Source organism: Gopherus evgoodei, chromosome 14 (assembly GCF_007399415.2).
Source record: "Gopherus evgoodei ecotype Sinaloan lineage chromosome 14, rGopEvg1_v1.p, whole genome shotgun sequence".
NCBI lineage: Eukaryota > Metazoa > Chordata > Testudines > Testudinidae > Gopherus > Gopherus evgoodei.
This window is the reverse complement of record NC_044335.1, coordinates 17,718,710-17,730,270: the sequence shown is the minus strand read 5'-3', so window position 1 is coordinate 17,730,270 and position 11,561 is coordinate 17,718,710. Positions and strand designations below refer to the sequence as shown.

The 11,561-nt window shown below is 42.7% G+C and overlaps 1 pseudogene; it reads right to left on the bottom strand.

Moving 5' to 3' along the window:
* Positions 1-2,037: 2,037 nt before the first annotated feature.
* On the bottom strand, positions 2,038-10,637 carry LOC115635204 (annotated as a pseudogene).
* Positions 10,638-11,561: the final 924 nt, after the last annotated feature.

Below are 11,561 nucleotides of genomic sequence, written 5' to 3'. Positions count from 1 at the left end.
AAACTCCTATTGCTTTGATCCTCTTAGATCTCTAAAAACGTGCGTGGATGTGACTAAAATGTACAGTGTTCACCACTGGCCAAACTCCACCCACTGAAGTCAAAATCCCACTGCAAGTCTATAATTCTGGTAAGTCTTATTTTGGCTAATAAGCCTCATATAAGCAGACTGCAAGATTTAAAGTTCTAAAAACATGCCTTTGAATCAGACTCTTGGCTTAATTGGTTTTAGTAATTTTTTCACGCAATGGGAGATTTTGACAAACAGTCGAACCAGTCCAGGAGCCTTTACTGCTCTCATTAATCAAACAGTCTAGCAAATGGATAATCTTCCTGGGTTTATCTTTTTGTCTAAGTTTAGGGTTCCTGACTATAACAATATCAGTGTCCCAGAACCTAACAAACGTTCAACAAGGGGATAAGCTTTGCAGACCAAAAAGTCATTCAATTTAGTCATACAGTAGAACCTCCGAGTTACAAACATCGCAGGAATGAAGGTTGCTCATAACTCTGAAATGTGTGTAACTCTGAACAAAACCTTATGGTAGTTCTTTCAAAAGTTTACAGCCGAACATTGACTTCATACAGCTTTGAAACTTTACTATGCAGAAAAAAAATGCTGCTTTCCCTTTATTTTTTTAGTAGCTTACGTTTAACACAGCACTGTACTGTGTTTGCTTTTTTCGTCTCTGCTGCTGCCTGATTGGGTACTTCTGGTTCCAAATGAAGTGTGTGCTGACTGGTCAGATCTGAACGTTGGTGTTCATAACAGATTCTATTGTACTGAGTTTGCCTTTCAAATCTTGACTGAGTGTAAGGAAAATCTAACATTTAAAATATCTAGTCCTGTTCTACCAATCAGACTCTTAACAATTACACTAACAGCAGTTGAGACAGTGATCTTTCTTTTCAGTCTTTGCTTTCTCTCACATAGTAGTAATAGCATTTATATAGCACTTTACATGTTCTTAGTACTGTATAGACACCAATCCTCACAACATCCCTGTGAGGTGGGTGAGAGAGTTCAATTTATGCCAGCTTTCAGCACCGAAATCAACACACACTCTTAACGCAAGCTTCACACTGAGTCTTCTAACATTTATAAATGGCATTTGTGTTTCATACTCGTATCCGCAGCACTGGTTTGCCTCCTGTGCAGTGGAACTGAGATGATCTATCTGCTCAACCACGTCTCCTCTTCTTGTCACCAAGTGGTCTGCCTCGAGCTGAGGCAAGCACTTCCTCTTCAGCCATTGCCTTTAGGCACAAATCCTACCGGGATGGGAGCAGCTTTAGAGTCCCTTCCTCCAAACTTCAGAGCAGACCAGTGATGTCTGGAACTGTCAGCTCTCCCTGTCTCAAGCAGCAGGGTGTGGAGCATGTAAACAAATGTCCCATCTGTGAAGTGTCTGTCCAGGCAGCAACTAAAATAGAATTGTCTAGTCTGTTCCCAGGGAAAGGGACTGTCTTGGAGATGGGAGGATCTTCCCCTAGCACAGCATCTATCCACATCACAAAACAAGCATGTGCATAGCATGTATTTATCAGACACCTAGCTTTAACTGACAAGGACCTTGGGTCCCAATTAGACTAAGGTATTCCTATAAAGTCCTAAAATGGGCATTCAAGAAGCCATCCTGTAAGATTCTCCCAGCATTTTAATGGAATATCCCCACAACCAAGGGGATACAGCTGATGAAAAACAGGGTGGGGGGAAATCATTTTTTTGAAATTTTCCTGTTTCTCATAACTTTTAAAATTCAAAAAAAGTCATCCAGCTCCATGAGGGGATTTTTTTCGATGCCCTCTAGTCATATTCCCCAGCTGAGAAGATACAGCATAAAACTTCCCATCCAAAAGCAGCTAAGAGAAGCATGTTTGAAAATACATGACCTCTCCCCCTCTTTATAATGTGGTGGCCAAGAAGTCTAGAAAATAATAAATTTAAAAAAAAATCCTGGAAAGACTTATTCTCCTCATCTCCTTGCTATCTCCTGGGACTTTGGGTCAAAATAGTACTCCAGCTTGTGGAGCAAAGTCAAAGACCTGATCTCTTCCTGCTCTAATGCATAAAGACTAAAGGATGGGATTTTCAGAAGCACCTATGTGCCGTGAAGAAACTAAGCATCAAGTGCTAATGCATGTATTTATATCCTTCATCTAGCCCTCCCCTTGTGTGTAGTAGCTATTACATAAATGCTTGGTGTCATCAGAATTCTCCTGAAAGCCTGTAGACATAGACCAAAAGATAAAGTATGGATCAATATAAGATGCTACCTTAAGTGCTTCTACATTGAAGTGAGTTTATTCACCAGGTTTTCCCAGTTGAGTTTAGATTAAGAAAGTGTTCCAGAAGCTGTTAATAAATCCATGCAAGTACCAATCTTCATCTTCCTTTTGCTATGAGATGGCGTTTCGCTTCCCTTTGTCTAATGAATGGATGCATGCACTTATCAATACCCAAAAACTTGTGAACAAGAACTGGAACATCCCATGGAAGGAGGCTGGAAATAAAGTTTCAGTAATTAGGAAAAGATGTTAATTTTCTCAAATCATTATTCATTTAATTTTTAGGGCCTTGATTGAATCTGTGGATTAAATCTAAATGTATTAAAAAGTGAACAAAACTTACGTGAGAGGATATCTATGCTACCTTCTCCATCGAAAGAAAAAATCTTGTATGTTACTAATACTATTCTAATATATTAAAAATTTAGAAGATTAGAAATGTAAAAGCTATAACAGTGTTAAACAATCCATCTTCTCCCTGTCAGATCTCAGGTCATATTCCACAAATTGCTAATAGATATGTTGAACATTAAATGTAATGTAGCTGACAATCTGAAGAAGCCTTTGACAGTGTATCTTACCTCCATTGTCTTTGCTGTTTCAAACATAAGATGTAGGTGCTGTGTCTTGCATATTTAAAACAATCTTTTTGCAGCAGGAAGAACATGGTTTCTGAAGTAGCAGACCCTGGCCCTATGTTGAGGCCAAGAACCTTCTGATACGCTTTTCTATTAAATCTGAATGTTCTAGCCCTTTTGGGATAGTCAGATAACACTACAGCCAGTTATTTCACTTTTAACTGCATCTTGAAACAGTACCATCAAAATGAATTAACATAGCTGCAATTCCCTGAGTGGAAATACTTACTGTTTTAAAACTACTGCAAAGTACATTATTCTAGGGATACATATTATGGGCTGATTATTCAGTATTCCTTTCATTGCTGTCTTCACACAGTCATCTGGTTTTAATGGAGAGGGAAGAGCATCCAGCTCTCACCTAGAAAAACAATTGGTAAATGTTTCATTGAGAAAGAAATAATCAGTAATTTGGGGAAAATTAGATTCTGTATAACCCTTCTGAAACCACCACTGCATAAAGGAAAAGTGTCAACCTTTCCTTTTAAACCATATTAGGTAAATCCAGGGGAGTTCATAAACCACGGTGTTCATAAACACCTGTCAACCTGTTCTAATTACAGTAAAAGCTATTATCCTGCACTTTATCAACCGGAAAGCTCTGTTAACTGGCATTTCTGATCTCTCCCAATACAAATCTTCAATCTAGTAATACTGCCCAGGAGATTATGCAATTGCACATTCTGCACTCTATTTTTATGCAAAAGAGGCACAAGCTGATATCAGGGGGTTTATTCAAAAAAGCCACTTCCAGGGTGTATCAGAATCATTACAGATTCAGCCCAATCTCCTACACACCTACATCTACGATGAGGATTGATGATGGTGACTGAGGCACTGCAAGATCCTGAAGTGCCTTCTGAATCACCAAAGATTAAATTATGTTAAGTGTATTTTTAGTGATCTGGGTGTATGCCATGCGCTGCCCATAGTGATATGTAGGGTCATAAGAAACCAACCACTCTGCAGTGCAGTACGACTACTGGATTGGTGAGTACCTGTACACTATTTATTCATTTTATTGTATTCTAATTCATTGAAAATTGGTATTCCATTGGTAAGTATAACTCTTAATTAACTAGAATTTTTCACTAACTGGCACTCTCATTCCCCCAGTATGCCGGATAACAATGCATTAGCTCAGATATCACCCTTGTTGGTGATGTACAACATCAGGTTCTCTTGATTTAAATGAATTTAAACAATTCTGGCTCCTGGTGAGGATTACTAGCAATAATTGTGGAGTTCTTTATATTATGCTAACATCAAAGGTAACTGTCATTTTTAGTGCGTCTTTAAATTTGTGTAATAATGCTAGTTCCATTCAAAGTGTTGTAGGTGCTGACTCAAATAGAACAATGTCATGTGATCTCTTTTTTTTTAATGAAGCATTGCTTCTGCAGACCAAATCTGCACTGTTCTGGGAGTCTGGCTTCATTCAGGCAAGAGAGACAGTTGCCTGATTTACCTAAAGTGATACACCTTGACAAACTGGGCCAAATGCAGGAGTTGATTGCAACTCTCTCAATTGCAATGTCATTGATTTTTTTTTTAATGGAATTGTGCTGCAAGCTGAATCTGGTCCTTTTATAAGCTGTTTATCCAAAGTCAGTTTAGTTTTAATTTAATGACCAACATTAAGCACAGTGCACATTTGAGAGTAGTGCTCCATAGTCATGAATACAGGTTTACTATCTGAGGTCTGGTCTACACCTGAAACTTAGATTGACCTAGCTATGTCGCTCAGGGGGGTGAGAATTCACTCCCCTGAGATAGATTCATAGACTTTAAGGTCAGAAGGGACCATTGTGATCATCTAGTCTGACCTCCTGCACATGGCAGGCCACAGAACACTCCTGAAATAGACCCCTAACTTCTGGCTGAGTTACTGAAGTCCTCAAATCATGGTTTAAAGACTTCAGGTTACAGAGAAGTCACCATTTACACTACTTTAAACCTGCAAGTGACCCATGAGATGGAATTAAGCTGCCCTAAACCCCGGCATAGACACCACTAGGTCGATAGAAGAATTCTTCCATCACCCTAGCTACTGCATCTTGAGATAGTGGATTTACTCCAGCAACGGAAAAAAACCTTCCATCGTGGTAACAAGTGTCTTACACGACAGTGGCTTAGCTGCACCTGTACCACTATAGCACTTGTTTTGCAGACAAGCCATACGTGAGGTTCTCGTACCCAGGCTGTAGTTCGTTTTGAATATCTCCACATTAGTTGAGTTCTGGTCTACTAGGAGCTTGTCCTCTTTGGACAGATGAACTGGGAGCTCAGCATTAAAATTCAGTTATATGTGAGCATGGCTGGAGAGGGAAGGCCAGCCTCCAGCCCCAACCCTGCAAAACACACTTAAGGTATGTCACCTTTTGGCTTATGACATTACTTCGGGGGGAGGGGGGGAATACTGTATACCCTGTAGTGTTTCATCACTTGGAATTTTTTATTCTCATCCTGCGATATTCAGGCCCAATCCCCTGGTCAGAAAATCTTGCATTCTTTGCAAATTCTATACAGGCTACTTCATTAATAAAAAATCTTTGCACAGAATTAGCACTTTGCATCCAGGGGCCTCCAGGTGCTTTGCAATTAATGCTCCTGTGATTGTGCAACTAAGTAAACTTGAAGCTAAGTGACTTGTCCAAGATCTCAAAGTGGTAGAGTCAGTAATACAAGAAGGGCATCCTGTCTGCTCCTCCTGTGCTATAATGTGGATCTGATCTTAAAAATGAAGAAATCTATTTCGGTATAGGGTTCCTCCCTCTCTTACAGGAAGGAACTCTTTATTTTCATGCTAGTGTATCCTTATCCAGTAGGTTCGTTCTAGTTTGAAGTGTTTTGTTAATGAGGGAACATGTGAGTACTGACAGCTCCTGCAATTTGGAATTGCCAAAGTTTGCTACAATTCCCCCTGGTTTCTTAGTCATGTCCAATCATTCTAGACCAGGCCTGTACAACATGCGGCCTGTGGAGGCTCACTGTGCAGCCCGCGGGAGGATTCTAAATCCCGCGCACACAGGAAAAAACGCACTCGCTCACCATCACCGCCAAAGTCCCAGGGCTGGCGTGGCAGCACTTCCTGGGGCAGCTCCCAGTGGTGTGCCTACCAGCTGGCAGGAGCCAGCAGTGCGGGTGGCTGAGTCCTGCCCAATCAGAGCTGCAGGGGTGGGGCTTTCAGGCATGCTGCTGGACCCCTCCCCAGTGGGACATGGGCTTCCAGGGCTTGAAAGGGCTCTGGGCTGCCCGCAGGAATCCCAGCCGCGGCTCCGGTGGCTGGGCTGGGGCTGGGATTTAAAGGGCTCAGGACTCCTCGTGGCTGCAAGGTAATTATGAAAAGCACAAATGTTTTCTTTCAATGGAACAGGTATTTTTCATTTTTCCGTGATTCATAAAAAAATGTTTTTTAATGGTTTGATTTAATTGAAAAATTCCTAAAGTATCACCCCCCCCCCGCACCTTCCTTTTTGGCCCACAGCTGTTTTGGTGGGGCGGCGCTGAGGAAGGAGGGTTTGTTTCCGCAGGGCCGAGTGGCGCTGGGGCGGGGTGTTTCCACGGAGCCAGGCGGTGCTGGGGGCTGTTTCCGCGGGCCAGGGGGTTTCGGCCCTCAGCTGTTTTCTTTGGAGTAATGTGGCCCTCGCCGCTTTACGAGTTGTGCAGGCCTGTTCTAGACGATCCATTTCTAGCCTGATTCTTCTCATCTACGCTTACATTTGCAACCACCCCTCAGAGAAAGGTAAGGATTTTACAAGTTCTCTTTACTTTTATCAAGAGATGCCAGCTTTACCTTCTGATTTTGCTGTCTGCCCTTTCTTAAAAAAAGCGTCAGTGTTCTACACTAGTGATCGAAACTGCTATGATTCAGTAATATTAAGGGACAAGTATGCTAGGCTAATTAAAGGAGAGTTTAATTGCTCCATTATCTGAGCGGTTGAAACAGGGCAGAGTTGCTGCAAGGCTAAACGTTGGGGGGTGTCTGCTGATTCTAGTTGTCTACAAAGTCAACTGGAGATGTTCTTTCAGGTTCCCTAACAGGAACTGACCCTGGTTGCAGCTGGACAGGTGTGATATGTCTGCGAATGAATTGAATGTAAATGGTTTTACCTGATTCTACATCCAGTGAACATGCCTGCAAGATAGGGGCACACCAGGGTAGTCTTCACTCCATTGATTTGCTTGGCTTTCAGCTGATGGCTAAGAGCTTCATGGAATCCAGCTGCTGCGAACTTGCTCGCACAGTAATCCTGCAGAAAATGAGAGGCTTTGGCTAGTGATAGGTGGGGGAAGAGGCTTGTTCCTCCTGGAAACACTCCTAGGTATTAGATGGCAATTGCTAGCTTAGCTGCTGGAGTGCTGGAGCTGGCTGGCTTCTCTGCACAGAGTACGTTTGCTCATTGAACCAAAACATTCCCTTGAACACATGCTGAAAATGGAGACTCTTGTGACCTGCTTAGTTTTCCACATGCCACCTTTCAATATTGGTATGGGTTGGGTAAAAACCTTATAGAAACTGTGATGAGTGCGATGCACCCTTAAAATAGCTTTAAGAAACAGCTAAGAGGCCCCACCTAAAACAAGGCATAATGGAGTCTGCCCCAAAACTACCACCATATGGGAAATTAGTGGGTGCTTAGCACCCACCTGCAGCCAGCTCCCCCCAATTCTCCGCAGTGCCTCCTATCCACTTGCGGCCCTACCAATCAGCTGCTCCTCCTCCCTCCCAGCACCTCCTGCCCACTGCAATCAGCTCTTCTGCAGCATGCAGGAGGTGCTGAGGGGAGGAGCGGGGATGTGGTGTGCTCAGGCGGAGAGGTGGAACTGGGCCAGAAGAGGCAGGGCTGGAGCTTGGGGGAAGAGGTGGAGTAGGGGTGGGGCCTGGGACTGGGCAGGGGTTGAGCCCCCTTGGGAAAGGAGGAAGCTGGCAGCTGTGGATGGCAGGGGGTTAACTGGGTAATGTTTAAACATGAGTGGGTGGGACAAACTGAAGTGCAGACAGAAACTGAGAACGCATAGAGAGACTGAAGCACAGGAACTGAAGCAAGACATACTGGGAGAGAGCGAGAGCCTGGACAAGCATGGTGTATGACCCTGGAAGAAACTAGAGAGGGGACTTCTGGGTCTGGTGCTGGATAAAGAAGCTTGAGGCTGTAAACAAAGAAGCTATCCCGTTTTTTGGTTCCTCTTGTGTTAGGAGCAACAGGACTTTATACACTCCTTGATTATTATTTTTTAAAAAGCATCAAAGAAAGTACCAGACTCCAACATCAATTTCTGCTCACAGCTGGAACATCCTCTGGGCCTGAGCTTTGGCTCGCTACTCAGGTCAAAAAGAGGTAACAATATTCTGAGCCAAATGATGGTCCCAAGTAAATGGGACACAAGGAAGCTGTCTCATGTTTCAGTGAGTTAGGCTCTGCTCAAACCATTTTTCCTTTTTACCTCAGATTTAAACTCCTTTCTGATTCACCATATTGTTCTATAATCTCCTTCATCTCTTTGATCCAGGATAATGTCTTTACTTTGCCCCTGGATAAATGCCTTTTACTAGCAATGCCTGCTGATAAACTGCAGGTGCCAGTGAACTAAGGATGTGATCTAAAACCCAATGGGAGTCTTTCCATTGGCTTGGATCCAACTCAGAGCCAGGTTTTCATAGTGCTTAGACATGCAGTTTTGCTTGCAAAAAGTGTGCACAGTTGTGAGCCTCACTTCCCCATACAAATCAGGTCAGTGCAGACCTGAGAAGTGAGGTGCATTTACACCATCGTTCTAGCTTTTTAAAATCCAGCCTCTGCATTAATACTGCTCCTGTAACACTCCGCAGATGCCTAATAAATATTGTCATTGCACTTAAAACGGATGCATAAAAACCCCATAATGAAGGAAAATCACCTGTTGGTTTTTCTTAATTTCAAGGACCTCATTTTCCGTCCTTTACCTTGTTTGGGCTATCAGATTGCTTCTGACAGCCTTTCTATTAGCATTTAATATCGTATTTTTACTGTACATTCCAGGTAATTTTTTCTCTCATTGGACTTGCCCCCTCCTCAGAACCTGAGAACCTGTTTAGAGGTTTTAGCACCAATAAGCTATTCTGATAAGTGGATCTCTCAATAACCCCCCCTCCACGTTTTTAATATGGATAATAGACTGTCCTCCACAACACACACATTTAAACATCCTGGGGAAATAATTGGGGTGCTTGCCAAAGCTGACAGTTGCTGACATTGAATTTTCATATGCATGCCAGCTCTTTAACAAAGGTCATCCCCTTCTCAGGAAAACAATGCAGCAAACTATGGCTGAGCTTTTCAAAGGAGACCAATAAAGCTTGGTGCCCAAATGCTACTAAATTTCAATGGGATTTGAGTGCCTTAGGTTATAACATTTGCATTTCATTCCGACTGTTCCAAAGTGCTTTAAAGGTAGATACACATTATCTCCATCTTAAAGAAGGGGAAAAATGAGGTGCTGAGATTTGAGAATACAGGACCATACATCTAGAAATCCACAAGAAACTCCATACTGACATAGCACTTCCCACATGCCTGTGATGGAGGTAATGATTACTTTTTGCCTTTTAGCTGTAAGGAAACTGAGGCTGGAAAGGATTAAGTAGCTTGCCCAAGGCCTCCCAGAATCAGTGTCAGAGGTGGTATTAGAACTCAGGAGTGCCGTGCTTGGGCCACTAACCTACATTCCTCCCGAGTGATGCCTTCTGTTTTATCAACTGCAGTTGGTGGGGAGGAACACCCATGAAATTAATTACAACGGAAAAGTAAGGCTACGATTTAATCACGGGTGTTTTGTAGTAAAAGTCATGGACAGGTCATGGGCAAGAAACAAAAAATGACAGTACTTGACCTTTTCATGACTTATACCATAAATACCCCTGATTGAATCTGGGGGGGCCTGCAGCACCAGCGGCCAGGGGGGAGGAGGGGTAAAAGGAAAGCACACACTTTGGTGATCCATAGCTACTGCTCGCCATACAAGCTGTTGCAAAGAGGCCCAAGGATCCTGCTATCGTCACAATGTGACCATGGTCCATCTCCATCATTTTGGGAAGGAAAGCCTTGACAGTCCATATGGACAGAAGGAAGAAAGCTTATTCATGTGCACCATTCGCCTATTACACTTGCACATCTAAGAATAGGTATAAAACTCCAAGGTCTGTTTTGCTGATGTGCTGCTAGGACACACTTTTATTTCTATTCTTAGCTTCAGCTTAAAAGACTCATGGCTCAAGTATTACTGCAGAGAAGCAGCTTCTTTTACTTGCCCTTATTCCATTATGTGGAGTAGATGATTTTTAGGCATTTGCAGTTTCCTTATTCTGAATGATCAATGTTTCTGATTTGGCAGCTGCATGGAGATTTTCCCAACATGCAGTAAAGATGCTGACGGTGTATTTTTATGAACATTCCACGCAGCCCCTTAGCAACACTGCTGCTTTCAGATGAGAGATTTTTCATGGCTTTCAAGTCAACGATGCATGTGATTTAACGTGAGGCAGCTAGGAGAGATGGGCTTGAGCTGTAAAATTACAACCTGGATTGGAACTTGCCCAATGTTTGGGGGTGTTTGGCTCTGTGGTTTTGGTTTAGCTTCTTGTATTACATAGAGGCCAAAGCTGCTCTTTTGATCTCAACTCCATCCAAGTTTGGGATAGTTCAGATCCAAGGTTCTGATTCAAGCCCATATCTAGCAGCTGGCCATTTACATGCTAAACATTTAAGAATCCCACAGAAACCAATGTGGTCAGTTTTGGCAACTCAGACCTTTCTCTTGTTGTATTAAATTTAATTTGGGCACTTGAGCAAAAGAATGACAGTCTGCCAGTACAGGGCGTTCACATTTAGCGGTTGTTGAAAACGCATCCTTTTAACGTTCAGCTGCAAATGAAGATTTTCCAGATTGTAGAGTAGTGGCTCTCAACCTTTCTGGACTACTGTACCCCTTTCAGGAGTCGGATTTGTCTTGTGTACCCCCAAGTTTCACCTCACTTAACTACTTGCTTTACAAAATCAGACATAAAAATACAAAAGTGTCACAACCCCTGTTACTGACAAATTGCTTTCTCCTTGTTACCATATAATTATAAAATAAATCGATTGGAATATAAATACTGTACTTACATTTCAGTGTATAGTATATTAGAGCTGCATAAAGTCATAGTATGAAATTTTAGGTTGTACTGACTTTGCTAGTGCTTTTTATGTAGCCTGTTGTAAAACAAAGCAAATACCTAGATGAGTTGATGTGCACCCCCTGAAGACCTCTGTGTTGTAGAACCACTGTTGTAGAGCACTGAGAGCATCAGTGTAATTTAGGCCGCCAGCAGCCTTGTAACCATCCCGTTGGCTAGAGCCACTCTGTGCAGGCTTAGAAATAGTGGTTTCAATGCCAGCAGCCACTCCTATTATTGCTCCCACTGGTGGAGAGACACGGGCAGGAGAACAACCACCTCTAATGTAGACAAAGCTAAAATGCTAAATGCAGACGCAACCCAGAAGCATCTTTATCTTGAGTGAGCACTCTGGCAACCGTGCTGCCATCACTTGGGAGATGTGTTCTGTTGGGTAATGCCCTGGTAAATGGCTGGACTCCAGCAAAGCTTTCATAA